This window comes from Lycium barbarum, chromosome 7 (assembly GCF_019175385.1).
Source record: "Lycium barbarum isolate Lr01 chromosome 7, ASM1917538v2, whole genome shotgun sequence".
In the NCBI taxonomy this organism is placed as follows: Eukaryota; Viridiplantae; Streptophyta; class Magnoliopsida; order Solanales; family Solanaceae; genus Lycium; species Lycium barbarum.
The window spans coordinates 118992503-119010589 of record NC_083343.1 but is presented as its reverse complement, the minus strand read 5'-3'; positions in this window follow the sequence as shown (position 1 = coordinate 119010589).

Below are 18087 nucleotides of genomic sequence, written 5' to 3'. Positions count from 1 at the left end.
CGCGGACTGAGCTTACCCTTTCTGCCGAACCGCATCACACCTTTCATAGGCGATACCTTCAGGAATACCCAATCTCCTACCTGGAATTCCAACGGTCGACGTCGCTTATCTGCGTATGATTTCTGTCGACTCTGGGCTGCCAATAGTCGCTCCCGGATAAGTTTCACCTTATCAACTGCCTGCTGGATCATATTTGGGCCAATCAACTCTGTCTCGCCAATAGCAAACCAGCCGATTGGTGATCTGCATTTCCTGCCATACAAAGCCTCGTACGGAGCCATCTGGATGCTGGAATGGTAACTGTTATTATAAGCAAACTCAATCAATGGCAAGTGATCATCCCAGCTGCCTCTGAAGTCAATAACACAGGCCCGCAACATATCTTCCAGCGTCTGTATAGTGCGCTCGGCCTGTCCGTCACTCTGAGGATGAAATGCTGTGCTCAGACTCACCTGAGTCCCTAGTCCCTCCTGAAAAGACCTCCAGAAGTGCGCCGTAAACTGGGCGCCTCTGTCAGTGATAATAGATATAGGAACTCCATGAAGTCGCACAATTTCTTTAATATAAAGCCTGGCATAATCCTCAGCGGAATAAGTAGTTCTGACGGGGAGAAAATGGGCTGATTTTGTCAGCCTATCAACAATAACCCAGATGGAATCATACTTCCGTGGAGTGCGAGGCAAACCTGTAATGAAGTCCATATTAATGATCTCCCACTTCCACGTCGGAATTTCCATTTCTTGCAACAGTCCACCCGGTTTCTGGTGTTCAATTTTGACCTGCTGACAATTAGGACACTGGGCGACAAATTCTGCGATATCCCGTTTCATGCCATCCCACCAATACAGGCACCTGAGATCATGGTACATCTTCGTAGAACCAGGATGAACAGAATAGCGAGCATAGTGTGCCTCGCCCATAACCTGCTGCCGTAGCCCTGCAGTATCAGGTACACACAACCTGCCTCTGTATAGTAAGGTCCCGTCTGGTGTAAACTCGAACGGAGTCTTCTCCTTCTCATGGGCTGTGTCTTTGTATCGAGCTAAAATAGGATCTTCATATTGATGCCGCTTGATATCTTCCTTAATAGATGATTCAGAAGCCCCTCGGACAGAGATCCGTGTACCGCCAGAATCGGCCAGACGAACCCCAAGATTAGCCAACTGATGAATATCACGTACTAGCTCTCTCCTGTCTGGCTGTAAATCTACCAAGCTGCCCATAGATTTTCGGCTGAGTGCATCTGCAACAACATTAGCCTTACCCGGATAATACAGAATATCCACATCGTAGTCTTTCAGGAGCTCCAGCCACCTCCGCTGCCGTAAATTTAGCTCTTTCTGCTTAAAAATATACTGGAGACAATTATGATCTGTATAGATATCAACATGAACGCCATATAAATAGTGTCTCCATATCTTCAGAGCATGAATCACCGCTGCAAGCTCCAGATCGTGGGTAGGATAATTCCTTTCATGCTTTTTCAGCTGCCGCGAAGCATAAGCTATAACTCTGCCGTGCTGTATCAATACACAGCCCAATCCCACGCCAGAAGCGTCACAATAAATAACATATCCATCGGGTCCCTCTGGAAGAGTCAGAACTGGGGCCGTAGTCAGCTTCTCCTTCAGCAACTGGAAGCTTCGTTCACATGCATCGGTCCACTGGAACTTAGCTCCCTTCTGAGTTAGTCTTGTCAAAGGCGCTAAAATCGAAGCAAACTTTTCCACAAATCTTCTGTAATAACCTGCTAACCCCAGAAAACTACGTACCTCTGTGGGCGTCGTGGGTCTGGGCTAATTCTTCACGGCCTCAATCTTCTGTGTATCCACCCGGACACCATCAGCTGCAATAATATGCCCCAGGAGTGCCACTGAAGCCAGCCAGAATTCACATTTAGAAAATTTTGCATATAATTTTTGATGCCGAAGTACCCCAAGTACCGCTCTCAGATGATCTGCGTGCTCTGCCTCGGACCGAGAATAAACCAGAATATCATCGATAAATACAATTACGAACATATCCAAGAATGGCCTGAATACCCGGTTCATTAAATCCATAAATACCGCAGGAGCATTAGTCAGCCCAAAAGACATAACTCTGAATTCATAATGCCCATATCTGGTCCGGAATGCTGTCTTAGGAATATCGGCCTCTCGTACCCGTACCTGGTGATAGCCTGACCGAAGGTCTATCTTCGAAAAATATTTGGCGCCCTACAACTGATCAAACAAATCATCAATTCTGGGGAAGGGGTATTTATTCTTTATGGTTACCTTATTCAGCTGCCAATAATCAATACACATACGCAGCGACCAGTCTTTCTTACGCACAAATAATACCGGGGCTCCCCAAGGCGAAGTACTAGGTCTAATGAAGCCTTTTTCTAACAGATCCTTCAACTGTTCTTTCAGTTCTTTCAATTCTGCCGGTGCCATTCTGTACGGGGGAATAGATATAGGCTGAGTATCTGGAAGCAAATCAATAGTAAAATCTATCTCCCGCTCTGGAGGAAGGCCTGGAAGCTCATCTGGGAACACATCTGGAAATTCATTAACCACGGGAACTGACTGAAGAGTCGGCGTTTCTGCTGTCAAGTCTTGTACCCGAACCAGATGATAAATATAACCCTTCCTGATCATTTTCTTCGCCTTAAGGTATGAAATAAACTTACCTTTCGGCGATGCTGTATTACCGGCCCATTCTATAACTGGCTCCCCGGGAAACTGGAAACGAACTACCTTATTTTGGCAGTCAACATTAGCATAACAGGAAGCTAGCCAGTCCATACCCATAATAACATCGAACTCGATCATATCTAACTCCACCAGATCTGTCTTAGTGTCTCGGCCACATACAATTACATAACAGTCTTTATATACCTGTTTTGCTACAATAAAGTCCCCAATCGGTGTGGCTACCTCAAATGGCTCTATAGGTTCAGACGTTATACCAATTTTTCCAGCAACAAGAGGCGAAATATATGACAAAGTCGAACCTGGATCAATCAATGCATACACAGACCGAGAGAAGACCAATAATGTACCTGTAACGACATTAGGCGATGCCTCCTGGTCCTGGCGGCTGGACAAAGCATAAATGTGGTTCGAAGGACCGCTAGTACCAGAAGCTCCACCACGGCCTCTGCCGCGACCCGCCGGTGCTGATGTACCCGGCCCTGTAGGGCACATAGCCACTGACGAAGATGATGACCCGGCAGCTGATCTGGTAGGCTGCGCTACACCACCCGAACTACCCTTATACGGGCAATCTCTCACAGAATGGCCCTGACGGCCACAAGAAAAACATGCACCGGTGGCTCTGTAGCACTCCCCAGGATGGTATCTGCCACAATAAGAACACTGAGGCCTAGGTGGCCTCGTCTGACCAGAACCCCTATCCGTCCGCGAACCTGAAGCCCTGGAGCTCTGACCTGCTCCTGAATAACCTCGGCTATCAAATCTGCGACCTGTAGGCTGTGGAGGTGAGCTCTGTGCCGGCTGGGATGGATATCTGCTAGGCTGCTGCGGCTGCTGAGGCTGTCTGCCCCGAAACTCTCCAGAATACCCGGACGATCTGGCCCTCTTGGGTTGTCTCCGATCCTGACTCCTATCGGGCTGATGACCCCTGTGCCGGTCCTCCATGCCCTGGGCGTGCGCCTGAATACGGGCAATATCCATATCGGGCTGAGCGGCCAATACCAAACAACTGTCGACAAAATACCGGTCCAACCCCATAATATACCTGTGCATCCTGTCAGCCATAGTAGCTACCACAGCAGGTGCATATCGGGCCAATGAGTCGAACTCCATACTGTACTCTCGAACACTGCGGCCCCTCTTTCTCAGCAATAAGAATCTGTCAGCCCTGGCCCGCCGTATCTCCGGAGGCAGAAAATGGCTAAGAAAAGCCTGAGAAAAATCATCCCAAACCGCTGGGGGAGCGTCGTCACCTCTGGATAACTCCCATGACTCGTACCAATTAGCCGCTACTTCATACAACCGGTACGAAGCCAACATGATTGACTCTGTCGCGGAAGCATTAATCAAATGTAAGGCGCGCCGCATCTTCCTAATAAACTCCTCAGGATCCTCCTCGGGCTTTGTCCCGAAGAACTCTGGAGGGCCACAAGTCAAAAACTCACGGGCTCTCGAACTGTCACGCTTGTAAGCCCGGTCACCTCCCAGTCCGTGCCCCTGAACCTGTCTTGCTACAAGTCTGGTCAATAGCTGGACTGCTTCCCTCATAGACTGATCCTCAGTGCCTGGCCGTGGAGCTAGGGGCTCAGGTACTGGAATCGCGGGAGCTGGCGGTGGAGCCGCCCCTCGACCTGCAGCTGCTGCTGCTCCAATCTCCTCTACGTGTGGCGGTGTGGAAGAACCCTCTGCCGGGGGCAAAATATCAGGAGCAATATGTGCATGGGCCCTGGTAGTCCTCTGGGCCCGACTAGTCTCTCCCACAGCTGCTGCCTTGGCCTTTTGGGTCGCTGACGCCTTTTTTGGAGGCATAACTGCAAATGTAACAATTCATTAGGGAGGAATCATCCTGATAACACAGCTCTATCGCACGATCTAAGACAGAAAGAAGGGTAGTATCCTAAATGCCCTGTAGCCTCCTGTTTATAGGTGTGGTGCACAACACACCGATAAACAAAACTCTACTAGACACGGTCTGTAGACATTCCGAGGACGAACCGCTCTGATACCACTTTTGTCACGACCCAACCCCGTAGGCTGACTAGTGCCCGATCTGGGCACCCAAACAAATTTATCAAAAGCTATCTCGAATTTTATCAACACGCATTCAAGTATATAGCAGAAGCCGACAAGGCTGTATTTCGAAGTTAGATAATTTCCAGAAAAATTTCGGCAGAGTTTCCTTTGTTTTACAGACTATCCAAAATAACCCTGCGCACAGAAAATACCAACAGAAGACCATACAGGGCCAACGAAGCAACATTTAAACATATGCGGACCGGCCGCCGCGGCGAATGGGATCGCCCAAACACAACATAAGCACACATCTGTACAGAAAGACCCCAACCCACAAACATGTCCACAGACCTCTAAACAGACCGACAGAATCATATGACGGGACAGGGCCCCGCCGTACCCATGAACGAGAATATATATATACAGTAGTGACAGACTATACCAAAAGATGGGCTCTGGATAAGAGAACGCTCCAAAATAGCAGAATAAGATCCTAAGCGGATGGATCAGCAAACCTGTCGTCTGTACCTGCGCGGCATAAAATCGCAGCCCCCGAAGAAAGGGGGTCAGTACGAAATATGTACTGAATATGTAAAGCCTGGATTACAAAAACAGAATCACAACTGGTACAGAACGTACAGAAAAGTGAGTAGAAAATCCAAAGTATCAAATACATATTTCCAAAACATGCAGAGTGTGTACAGAAACATATGTCATATTAAATCCGGCCCCTGCCAAGGGACTCGGCAGACAGAACGTGGCCACCCTCCCGACGCTGGTGCCACAACACAGAAGAATCAGAATAGGGGCATAACCCCGTAACATAATATGTCATATCAGATGGCCATAGCAAATCATATCAGAACAAGCGTACATGGCACAGCATACTCCACAAACCCATGTACGCGTATACCTGCCACCTCACATCGAGGCATAGCGAACAATGCAAAGGATCACGCTTGACAACATATCCTGGCCCGGGCTCAGTGTGGGAAACATTGGGGCCTCCACGAATGGAGTAGTGAGAGACTAATGCAATTAAAATATCATAAATGTTTCCATAGACTCGATGAGGCATATCAAAGACAAACCGATCCAATGAAGTCGGAAGGGATCATAGTAAATGAGTTTCGGATATCATGATGAATTACAGAGTATAACCTTTCTGAAGTCGTTTCGAGTGTCAAAACAATTTATCAGACTTAATGGAATATTTAAAACAACGTTTGTTAGGTAATTAGAATGGTAGTCAAAACATTTCTTTCAAAAACCGCTCGAAAGTAAGACTTGAGTACAATACGGGCAAAACCGGGAATAGTGGGCCCACCTCGGGACAAGCAAGGCGGTGGGCTCAAATTACATATTTTAAACTTATGGGGTCACCTACAAAGGTTCTACGGACGTTCTATAGCTTTCCAAGTAGTTTAGGGAAAGTTTGGATGATTTTCAAGAATACAAACCAAAAGGGCTCAATCTTACTGAAGGAAAAAGCGAGATTTTCAATTGCGGATTCCGATGGGCAGAAAATCTTTCGAAGCCCGAATCCGATTCTAATACACTTAGGCATGCCAAAAGAAGGATCGGGGTAGCTTTACATACCTTTTGAGCTTTTTAAGCCTATCCAAGCTCACTCCCCGTTTCGTCGAAAATCTGCAAATGGTCACATTTACCAATTGTAAGTTATAGATGCTACGAATTCAATTCAACTCATATTTGTCTACCGAAATTTCGGCAGCACTTCCCCTATACATATAGCACCCCCGAGAATTCAACTCGGCTCAAAATCATCAACAACAACCCAAACAACAACATCAACATCAACATCAAACATTAGAAACACAATATGGCACAACTAGTTCTTCTTGCCAACATAATGCCATAACCTTCATTTCAACTTCAATTCCCAAACCAATTTCAATGATTTCGCATTCATTATCAAACTAGATCATCACAACATAGTTTAGAAGCGTTTCATATCGTTTCCTCAAATTATACATACGATATACATAATATACAAACTTTTCGCCAAAGTCCTAACTCGTCCAAAACTTCTAATCTTTGGCATACATATTCATAACCTGTTTCCATCTTCCAAATCCATCAATGATCATCATAACTTATACCCTAACATCTTCATTTTCACAACGTCGTAAAATCGTACTAAAGCGACATAAGTTTCTACATTTCATTTCAAAGCAAACTCATATCATTTTACTTTCATTCACATTGCAAGAATCACAATAACACAACTAACACACTAAACAAACTTAATCCATTTCATTCCATACAACTCCATACCACACGGCCAAATACTCTTTTTGCCAATTCATCCAATTTTATTCAACTTTCATTCTCAATATGAATTCCATCACATTCACAATTAGAATACAACATAATTTCAATTCTTCATTGGTGTACAATGCATGCATACACACGGCTACACATATATACCACACACCCACTTTGCAAACTTCTATATCTTCATACAATCAACACATTTCCACATACTACAACACAAACAAAACTTCATAACACAAGAATAAGGGGTGAATTCTTACCTTTTTACTCCCTCTTCTTCACTTGAATGAATGGTCACCTTGAAGAATTGAGTGCTTCTCTCTCCAAACCAACTATACCAAGTTGTAAAGGGACTTTGAATTAGTGAAAATCCAACAAGAGAATAATTTTTAAGGCAAGATTTTTGGTGGTGAAATTTCCAAGCAAAACCCGAACCCTTCTTCTTCTTGCTCTCTCTTGTTTTGTTTTCTTGTCTTCTAATGTTCCTGAACTTTCTAAGGGATAAGATGATATATATAACATGGTCCCTTAAGTTAATTAATCACATGGAGAAATTAAATAAAACATGGGTTTGGGCCATTGGCTTGGCCGGCCACCCCTAGAAACTTTGGGCCTCATTTTTTTTCCATTATTCTTGGCCCAATGACTTATAGTCCACGTTTTGTAATTCCCGAAATTAATTTTCAAAATTCCAAATTTGCCCTTGGCCTTATTCGACACTTCCACATTAATATTCTTTCATACACAACTCCTATGTCAAATAAAAATTAATTATGACCTTATTTCTTACAAGCCAAGAATATTTCCAAATTTTTCCAACGTGTGAAAACACAGGATATAAGACTATCCTTCCTCCCGAATAGCTAGGCATAAATCACACCCCGGGTAGTGAACCCAGCGGTGGCCACTCTTCCTCCCGAATGGCTAGGCAATGACACACTAGGATCCATAGTGGCTACCCTTCCTCCCGAGTAGCTAGGCCAAACACAACAACAAAATTCATAGCGTAGAAGCCGATTCACAATTTGTCTCAAAGTAGTCACACCATCAAATAGCATTAAAGTTCATTATGCCATTACGAAAATCCATAATTTCATAGATAATCTTGAAAACGTTTCCACTTCTTTAAACAAGATTCCTTTGTCATAGTTCCTTTGTAAAATCATCAATACCAAAAATTAACCATCATCACTGATCATCTCTTATAGAAGAAAATGATTCATAATATCACATACATATATAGGGTTCGTTACAATCTAGATTTAATGTGGGCTTGTCCCCTCACGCACATTAACCATTAATCAAAACATGTAATAAATTTCAAGAGTGTAAAACCAATTTATCATATCATTCAAAACATGCTTTTATAAAGAATCAATCTTTCAAGAGAGTTTGCAAAAGAGACATATAAATTACCTTTATATTCAAAAAGGATTTTATCTTTAAAGAGACATACAAATCACAATAAGATTTTTAAAAGGGAGACATACCTTAATTTGTTAAACAAGGTTTAACAATTCACTTTTCTAATGAAGAACACCCAAACCCTAGCTTGAATCACTTTGGAAGGAATTATGTTGCAAACCCTAGTTTTTTTGTCACAATAATCATGTTAGAAAGGGATTAGTAAATTGAATTCAACCTAGAATCATGGTAACACTTACCTTGTATGGTTATTGAGGCTTGGGACTTGTTCTTATTGACTTTAGGGTAATTTTTCGTGAATGGGGTGCTGGGGAAATAAACCCCAAACCTTAAATATAACTTAAAATGCGTAAACCCGAGTTTTGACCCGAATCTGACCCGATTCGCGATCGGCCCGCGATGCGGAGACATCGCACGCGCTCCCACGCGCCTGAAAAGGCGGCGTGTGTCGGTTCGGCACAGTGTTCGGTAAAATGGACATAACTTCTTGTACGTATCTCCCTTTGGGCTGCGCGACCTACCGTTGGAAAGATATTTTAAAGGGCTACAACTTTCATGAAGGAAGTTGTTCCAAATTCACAACACATTTCCATGAAAATCGCCCAGAAGACAGACCTACCAAAACTTAGGCGAATTTAAGAGGTCTTAAGAACTTCACTAATTGGTTTGACTTCAAAACGACCATCTCCCACCCGAATTCATCAAGAATGGATTCATATAGATATAATATCATCTTAGTACTAGATTTTTATGCATTCACACCTAGTTCAAGTTTACGAGGTGTTACACCCCAAAGGACAAGAGGTACAAAAAGAAGTTCGGGCCCTATTACATTCAATTAAGGCATTACTACGAAGAGAACTAAGGATAGCATTTCCCGGATGGCCGTGTCGGGAATGGCACAAGCTAGGTGATGCGGCAATGAAGGTGGATGGTGGAGTGGTCCATTTTGTGGCAATGATAGGATACAATTCCCCGGTGCTCTCACATCTCATTAGGTGGCTCCCCGTCGGTAAATCCTTCACAGAAAACCCAAGAGGATCAAACTCAACAGAAACATTATTGTCCTTAGTCAATTTACGTACATAAATAAGGTTTTCGATGAGTTTTGGAGCATGCAAGACATTTCGGAGACGTAATTGATGATTAGGAGGGGGTAGGGATGTATGACCATAGCCTCGAATTGAAATAGTGCTACCATTACCAACAATGATTCCAGAATTATTGCTCAAATTAAAATAAGACGTGAGAGTACCTGAGTTGGCAGTCATGTGGGAAGTCGCTCCGGTGTCCATGTACCAATTATCATCCGGTTGATGCATGGACAGAATGTGAATGGCTGCCTCCACGTTTGTCGGAGTGTACCCAGAATAGGTCGGACCATGCATGGAATAGGCCTGCTGAGGTCGTGGACCAGCACCGAGAATGCCGTTGTCGGGCCACGGTGTGGTGGGACGCTGTTGCCACTGTCTTGTCGGATACGGGTAGGGGGGCATTGGCCACCGCTGGGGCGGCCAAGCAGGCCAGTAGTAGCCCCCTACCGGTGGTTGTCCCGTCGGCCACTAGCCGTTGCTGGTCTGTCCGCTGCGGCCGGATTTCCCGCGGTTGTTGTTGTTGTTGTTCCCCTTTCCCTTGTTCCTGTTAGAATTCCTGCCACGATTATTATCACGACGGTTAGTGAATTATTGTTGCCGCTAGGTGGCGGGGAGGGAGTATCATTATCAACAAGTAGAGCCGCGGGACTGGAATCGCGGGCACGTTCCTTGGCTACTGCGTCTTCGAGCTTGAGTCTGGAGCACACTTCAGAGAAAGAGGGCAGCACATCCTTCTGCTGGATGGTGGTGACAAAGTGTGCATATGTCTCCGGTAAGCCTGCAAGGAGGCGTAAGACCAGATGTTGGTCGGACACCGGCGACCCCACGTTGGCAAGCTGATCCGCGAGAGACTTGAGCCTATTATAATAGGCCATAACCGAGCCGAAGTCGGCCATTTTTGTAGTGGTGAATTCAGTTTCAAGGTACGCTACCCTTGAGTGCTTGTTATCTTGGAAAAGTTGAGCAACTCGATTCCAAGCCTTCTCTGCAACATCATCCGCCACGAGAATAGAGGTAAGAATATCATGGGATATGGTGGCGTATATCCATTGAAGGACCACCGCATCTAGCCGTGGAGCGGAAGGTTACCCGCCTTTGTTGAGTTGTACGCGGTGAGTTCAGTGGTGTCAGTTGGTGGTATGATGTGTTCAAATGCGGAGTGGACGCGGGCTAGAAATTTGAATAGTGTCGCCCATTCGTGATAATGGCCAGTTTCCATGTCTAGAGTGATTGGGATTACAGATTTCACATTCGTGACGGTTAAAGCAGAATGGAAATTTTTGTTGTCAGCCATTGAAGAGAGAAGAGGGAGGAAGAAGGGGTAGCGGCTACGGCTAGGGTTAGGAGAGAAGAGGGAGGTGGACGGCTAGGGTTTAAGAAGCTAGGGTTTTTAGGAGAAACCTAGTCTGATACCATGTAGCAAATCAATCCGTGATTTGTATTGATGTATGAAAGTCATTATATACAAAGTAGGTATCTCACTATCAGAATGATACTCGGCTAAATTATATGACCTAATTACTATACATAAGGAAGAGAATATTTACAATATTTACATAGTCTATCATTTGCAACTAATATGTAACATGCACCTCTTCTATAGCTAAATAAAAATTCCTTCAATGATGTTTAAAATGATTCTCATGCAATTGAAAGATAGATACATGCTGGGCGTTCTTGTAAATTTTTTTCAAAATAGGAATAAATTGTAGTAAATTTTTTTTTTAATATAGATATTTTCTGGTAATTATTTTAATTGCATGGGCGTTTTTGTTAATTCCCCTTAGAAATATAAAGAAAAAGAATTCCTTCTTTTCTTTTAGTAGAGCTATTACAAACAAAAAAAAAAAATGTTTCGAAAGGAGTTCCTAATTGCCTGCTTCTGGAGTGTCCAAAACAAATAAAGTAGAACTTTCTAGGTGGTATGAAATAATATTAAAAGTACACGACAATAAAAGATATAGCCAAAGAAGCTGCGGGACAGAAATATATATTTTATTGCTCTTTCATTTGATGTGTACAAATGAACTGAATTGACTTCCTATTTATATAAAAAAGGAAGTTGCTGCGGCGCTTTTCAGAAGCTGCTGACAAGTTGCCTTCTTGAGCTACTTACAAGCTACTTGCTTGAGCTATTCACAAGCTGTCTGCTTGATTCCAAGCCTGAGGGAGCTGCTACAATGCTTTTTAGGAAGCTGCTGGCATCAAGAAAGCAAACAAAAGAAATCAACGACCACGATGAAAAGAAGGTCTATCTTCTCGCTTCACCTTCTCTTATATATTAGTCATTATACTGCTTATATATTGTCGTACTTTTGCTTAATTAATATTCCACAAACACAGCTACAAAATTGCAAACAAGTAGTACAACACCAAGAAAGGGAGCACCTATATATATAGGTTTTAATAGAATTACTGAAAAAGGGAGCAATAAGTTGCCAAGTTTAATAATTTTATTTTTATTTTTAAATGACTTGAACTTGTTGGGATTGAAATAATCAGGGTGTCATGCGGAAACTTGCAATTGTAAAACCTTGAACGACGATCAATTAGATAACGAATAAAATATACTAAAAAGGCAGAATATGATAATATGATTTGGTCAAGTGACCTACATATTGAAAAACAAATATAAAAAGCATAAATCTTATTGAGAGAATAATCTTCCCCTAAACAAAACTCTTTAATGACTACGTTGTGGATGTTTTTTTGTGTGTTTCTAGTTGTGGGAAGGATGTTTTCAATTTATAGATGTACAAAACTTTCCCTCCAAGACAAGGATTAACCAAATATGAAGAGAATTATATTTTTCCTTTCAGGAAAAGTAAAAACAATTATGTTAATACTTTAACTTTCCTTCAAGGGAAAAGTAAAACTCAAATTTGATAAGAAAATCAAGACAAAATCCCTAACAAATCTCCCCTTTTGACCTGGATTTTCTTGACAAAACTTGAACCGTCTTCTTCACATAATATTCATCACTACTTCTTGCCATGGTTAAAAATGGTTTTAGAATATTTGTATTTTTATTTTCAAAGATGCAGCAACAAAGAATGTTAGAAATATGGTTGAAACTTCGTCTCCACATGTAGCTCTTCAGACTTTTTATTTACTTATTGGATAAAAAATCTTCATTATCGTCAATATGGTGCAACATGATCTGAATCTATTTTAAACCTGTTTTCAATCTCGTTGAACCATTGGCGCTGATACCACTTGTTGAGATCGAAATAATCAGGGCATCATGCGGAAGCTTACAATTGCAAAACCTTGAATGACGATAAATCAGACAACGAACAAAATATACTAAAAAGGCATAATATGATAATATGATTTGGTCAATTGACCTACATATTGAAAAACAAATATAAAAAGCATAAATCCTATTGAGAGAATAATCTCCCCCTAAACAAAACTCTTTAATGACTACATGCTTTTCTGTGTGTTTTAGTTGTGAGAAAGATGTCTTCAATTTATAGATGTACAAAACTTTTCCTCCAAGACAAGGATTAGCAAAAGATGGAAGACAATTATATTTTCCTTTCAGGAAAAGTAAAAGCAATTATATTATACTTTGACTTTTCTTCAAGAAAAAATAAAACTCAAATTTGATAAAAAAATCAAGAGAACGTCCATTGATCATTAATATAATGTATCAAATGTTGCAATTTGAATTTGGTGTATTAAACTTTTCATGATATTGAGGAGAGACTAATAATAATTGTCCTACCCAAAATTCACAAAAGTTTACAAAAAGTGATACGAAAAGGTACTGATTGCATAACTAGCTTTGTAATTAACATGCCATCTCTTTGAAATTTCCCTCAACAGCTATCTTCTCCAGCATGTTTAACACATGCTCCGTCCTAATAGACCTGCCGGACGTTGCCGATAAGGCGCGTCTGGTCAGTCAACAGACTCCTATCCATGGGGAGAGCACACCTACAGTTCCAATTAAAGTTAAAGACTCCTATGCCAATACAATCAGTTCATCCCCAAACTTATCTACCATACACCCTCGACAACTAAAAGAATTAGTCAAAGCCCAACACACTACTCATAGCGGTGTTCTAGCAGTGATGTTTAAAGCCTCCGACTACCAAGGAATCATGGTTGCTGAGTGTAGACTCACAATTGTTGGTAGGTTTCTTAAACCCTGACCCCAAATTGACAAACTCGGTTCCAAATTCAACGAATTGATCCCAATTAAAGGCACCACTATGATTGGGGTCTATGACAACTTTCAACATTTTCCTTGATTTCACCAATGAGGAATACTTCAATGGCATTTGGTTCAGGCGAGTTATAGAAATCGAGGGACAACAAATGTGGCTTAAAAAATGGTCATTGAATTTCAAACCGGAAAAAGACTTGCCTATTGCTCCTATATGGGTTCTTCTTCCTAAATTAGCCTTACATATGCATACTTGGCATTACATTAAGCAAGTTGTTAGATCAGTTGGTACCCCGTTAGAGTTGGATTTGGCAACTAGAGGTAGAACTAGGCCAAGTATGGCCAAAGTTAGAGTGGAAATTGAATTATTCAAGTCTAAACCTGATTCTGTTTATATTGGTTTGATCCATGAAAATGCTCCTCAAACTAGTTTTATGTAAAAATTGGAATATGAAGGAATTCCCAAGTATTGTAAACACTGCAAAAAACTTGGTCACATGATGGCAAACTGTAGAGTTTTAGAAAAGAAAAAGGCTGCTGAAAAACAAAAAAAATTGATGAACAAACTATGGAAAGTGATAAGGTTGATTAGATTAGTAGTGAATAAAGTACTGAAGATGGTGAGAAGGCTAAGGCCATAGAGAAAAAAACTGAAGAAGGTACTACTAGTGTGGTGAAGGCTGATGCTAAGAAGGATCAAGTGAACGGTGAAACTAAGGAGAATCTACCTATCAAGGATGTTCAATCTACTCAGGAGGCTGGACCTAGTATCATTGATTGGACCAACACCAAGAAAAAGAAAAAAAGGGGAAAAATAAAGCTTCCTAAAAAGAAATCCAAAGTTTTCCTCAAGCCTAATTTTGTTCAATAGGTTGGCAAGTATAGAAACAAGAATTTTTTTTTCTAAACCTGCTACTAAAGACAAAGATCTTGAGGTTAATTTAGTTGCTCCCATAAATCCAAACGATGATAAATACGATATCCAGTACTCCCATAAATTCAAATGTTGCCAATACTCCCATAACTTCAAATATTGATAAAGAAGATGGACAAAATGAGCTCAACAGAGAAGAAATGGATCTGAATGACCCAATTCAGCGGATGATACAAAGTTGGACAATAATTCTTGTAAAGACAAGGAATAACTAACAACCAATGATGATGATAGTACCAAACAGAGTTTAGCTTTACAAACATATGTGAATGACAGCTTAGAGAAGTCTGGAAGTCTTCCTTCAGTGATTAAAAATATGCCAGGCTTGGACTTGGTGGTTGATCTCAATTATGAAAGTAATCAGAAGCAGTAAACTAGCAACAAAAGCAAGAAAGATACTGACCTCCAGTTTGAGGTGACCTCTCCGAATAGAATTACTGTGGTTGTTTCTGAAGAACAACTACAACAACAGACCACTGATGACACTTTTGAATTCTCTTCTGTGATCAACAAAAAGAGCAGGAATAAGAAGAGAGGAAAGAAGAAGAAAGAAAACAATTTGAATGCTGTTAAAGCAATGGATGCAAAAGAGATTGCCATCTAGTTTCCATGAATAATGCAATTTTCTGGAATATTAGAGGAGTAAGAACCAAAAAAAATGCCAACCACAGGCTTAAGAATCTCATCAGAATTCACAAAGTTGATTTTGTTGCTATTCTTGAACCTTTCTTGAATATAAGCAAAATATATAAATACATGAAGTACTTTGGTTTTCATCACAGTCTTACCAATTTGAATGGACAAATCTGGTTCTTCTAGGCTGGAAATTACAACACTTCAGTTATCTACAACACTGACCAATAGATCACTATGAAGATACACTACTCCACTTCTTGTAAAGAGATTTTCATCACTGCAGTTTATGCTAAATGCAATGCTTTGGAAAGAAAGGGTCTTTGGGAGGATTTGGAAAGAGTTCACCAACTTTATTCAGGGGCCATAGTGTATCAGTGGGGACTTTAATGTCATCCTTGATCCTGATGAAATGCTTCGTGGAAGACCATATAAAATGTACAAAAGTTTTGATTTTAGCAGGTGTATGGACGCCTGTGAAGTCTCATACTTGGGTTTTATGGGACCTAGATACACTTGGTGAAACAACTGGATACCAAGGAAAAGAATTTGGAAGAGACTTGACAGAGTATTCATTAATGATGAATGGGCAACCTTTTTCCAGACTAATATCGTCAGATACCTCGCTAGAGTTGGGTCAGATCATAAACTTCTTAAAGTAGTGTTAAATATTTTAAATTCTTGGATTTCTGGGTTGAGCAACCTTCTTTCATGCAACTTATGGAACATAAGTGGAACATTAACATGACTCGAAATGCTCAATGGATTTTACAGCAGAAACTAAAGATCCTCAGCAAGAAACATAGTTCCTGGTCAATGAATGAGGTTGGAAATATCTTTGATCATGTGAACGATTGGGAAATCAAAATGCACAATCTATAAGAGACTGATCTTCTCAATACCAGTGATCAGAGCAAGGAAGACTTGAATAAAGGGCAAGCTGAGTATATCAGATGGATGAACCTTCAAGATAACATTTTGAAGCAGAAAACTCAAGCAAGATGGTTTGAGGAAGGGGATTCAAAGACAATATTTCCATAGTGTTATTAGAGAGAGGAGGAGAAGACTCCAACTGCACAGAATCCAGAATAACAGAAACAAATGGGTCCAAAGAAATGTCAAGATTGTCAAAAGCAGCTATACATCACTTTGAAAAGCTCTTTAACACTCCTCATGATTTTAATGCTTTTAAATTTTGGATTATATTATCCCTTGTATTACAGATGAAGACAATAGCAAACTAATAGCAATTCCTGACATAGATGAAGTCAAGAATGCAGTCTTCAGCATGACTGCTTCAAGTGCAGTAGGTCTTAATGGCTACTTAGGTATATGTTTTCACAAATGTTGGAACATTATTCAGTATGATATAGTGAACTATGTTCATGAATTCTTTAGAGGAAAGAATCTTACAAAATTTTATTCTCACACCTGTTTCATTCTTATTCCGAAAACAGATTCTCCCTCTAATTTTTTAGATTTAGGCCTATTAGTTTGAGTAATTTCACCTGTAAATTTATCTCTAAAAATCTTTCTAATAGGCTTAATCTTCTAGTGGGGAGATTAATTTCTGAAAATTAAAATGTCTTTGTTAAAGGTAGATTAATCACTGAGAATATTTTACTCACTCAAGAGATCGCCCAAGTATTAAGCAATACAACAATGGCGACAATTTGATTTTGAAGCTTGACATGGCGAATGCCTATGATAAAATGTCATGGAAATTTTTAATGAGTGTTATGAAACGGTTTGGTTTCTCTGGTATTTCGCTGGATATGATCTGGAGGATTATTGCCAATGTCTGATATTCCATTTTGATTAATGGTACTAGAGTTGGATTTTTTAGCTCTTCTCATGGATTAAAACAGGGAGATCCCCTCTCCCCTTCCCTTTTCATGATTGGTTCAGAGATTCTTTCTAGAATGTTGAACTATCTCAACTCCAAGAGCACGTCACTCCTTTCAGCATGAATCATAATGGCCTTATCATTAATCATCTAGCTTATGCTGGTGATATATTGATTTTCGGTGGGGCAACAATAAGTCCATCTAACTCATTAAGCATCAGATTAGGAGGTATGACAAAGTCTTCCGCCAAAAAATCAACAATGACAAGAGATTTTTCATTACTTCCCCTAATACAGCTCCTCATAGAATCAACAGAATAAGAAGAATGACTGGTTGTATGGACAAAAAACTGCCTTTTACTTAGTTGAGTTGTCCAATTTATAGTGGAAGGAAAAATCTCAGTTATTTTGATGGCATGCTTGCCAAAACTGTTAAGAGACTTAATGGGTGGCAAAGTAATATGCTTTCTCATGAGTGCAAAATCATCCTCATTAAGCATGTTCTTCAATCCATGCCTCTATACACTCTGTCTGCTCTCAACCTTCCTAAGGGTACCATAGAGTTCATGGAGAAATATTGGGGAAATCGTGACGGTAAGAATAAATACCACTGGAGTAATAAGCGGGAAAAGTTGTGTATCCCAAAAGAGGAAGGGGGTATTGGCATAAAAAGCATGAATGATATTTCAAATTCCTTGAACCTAAAGAGATGGTGTAGATTTAGGACTCAACCATCTTTTTGTGCTGAGATCTTCATCAAGAAATACTGCAAGACGTCATATCCGGTGGGCAAAGTTCCCACTTTTGCTGATTCTAACACTTGGAAGAGAATGATGAAGATCAAAGCACAAGCTGAACCTCACATTATTTAGAAAGTTCAAGCAGGAAATTCCAGTTTCTGGTGGGACAATTGGGCATGTATAGGGGCCTTGGCAAGCTATGCCAGGGCCAAGGTAAGTCTCCCAAGATTT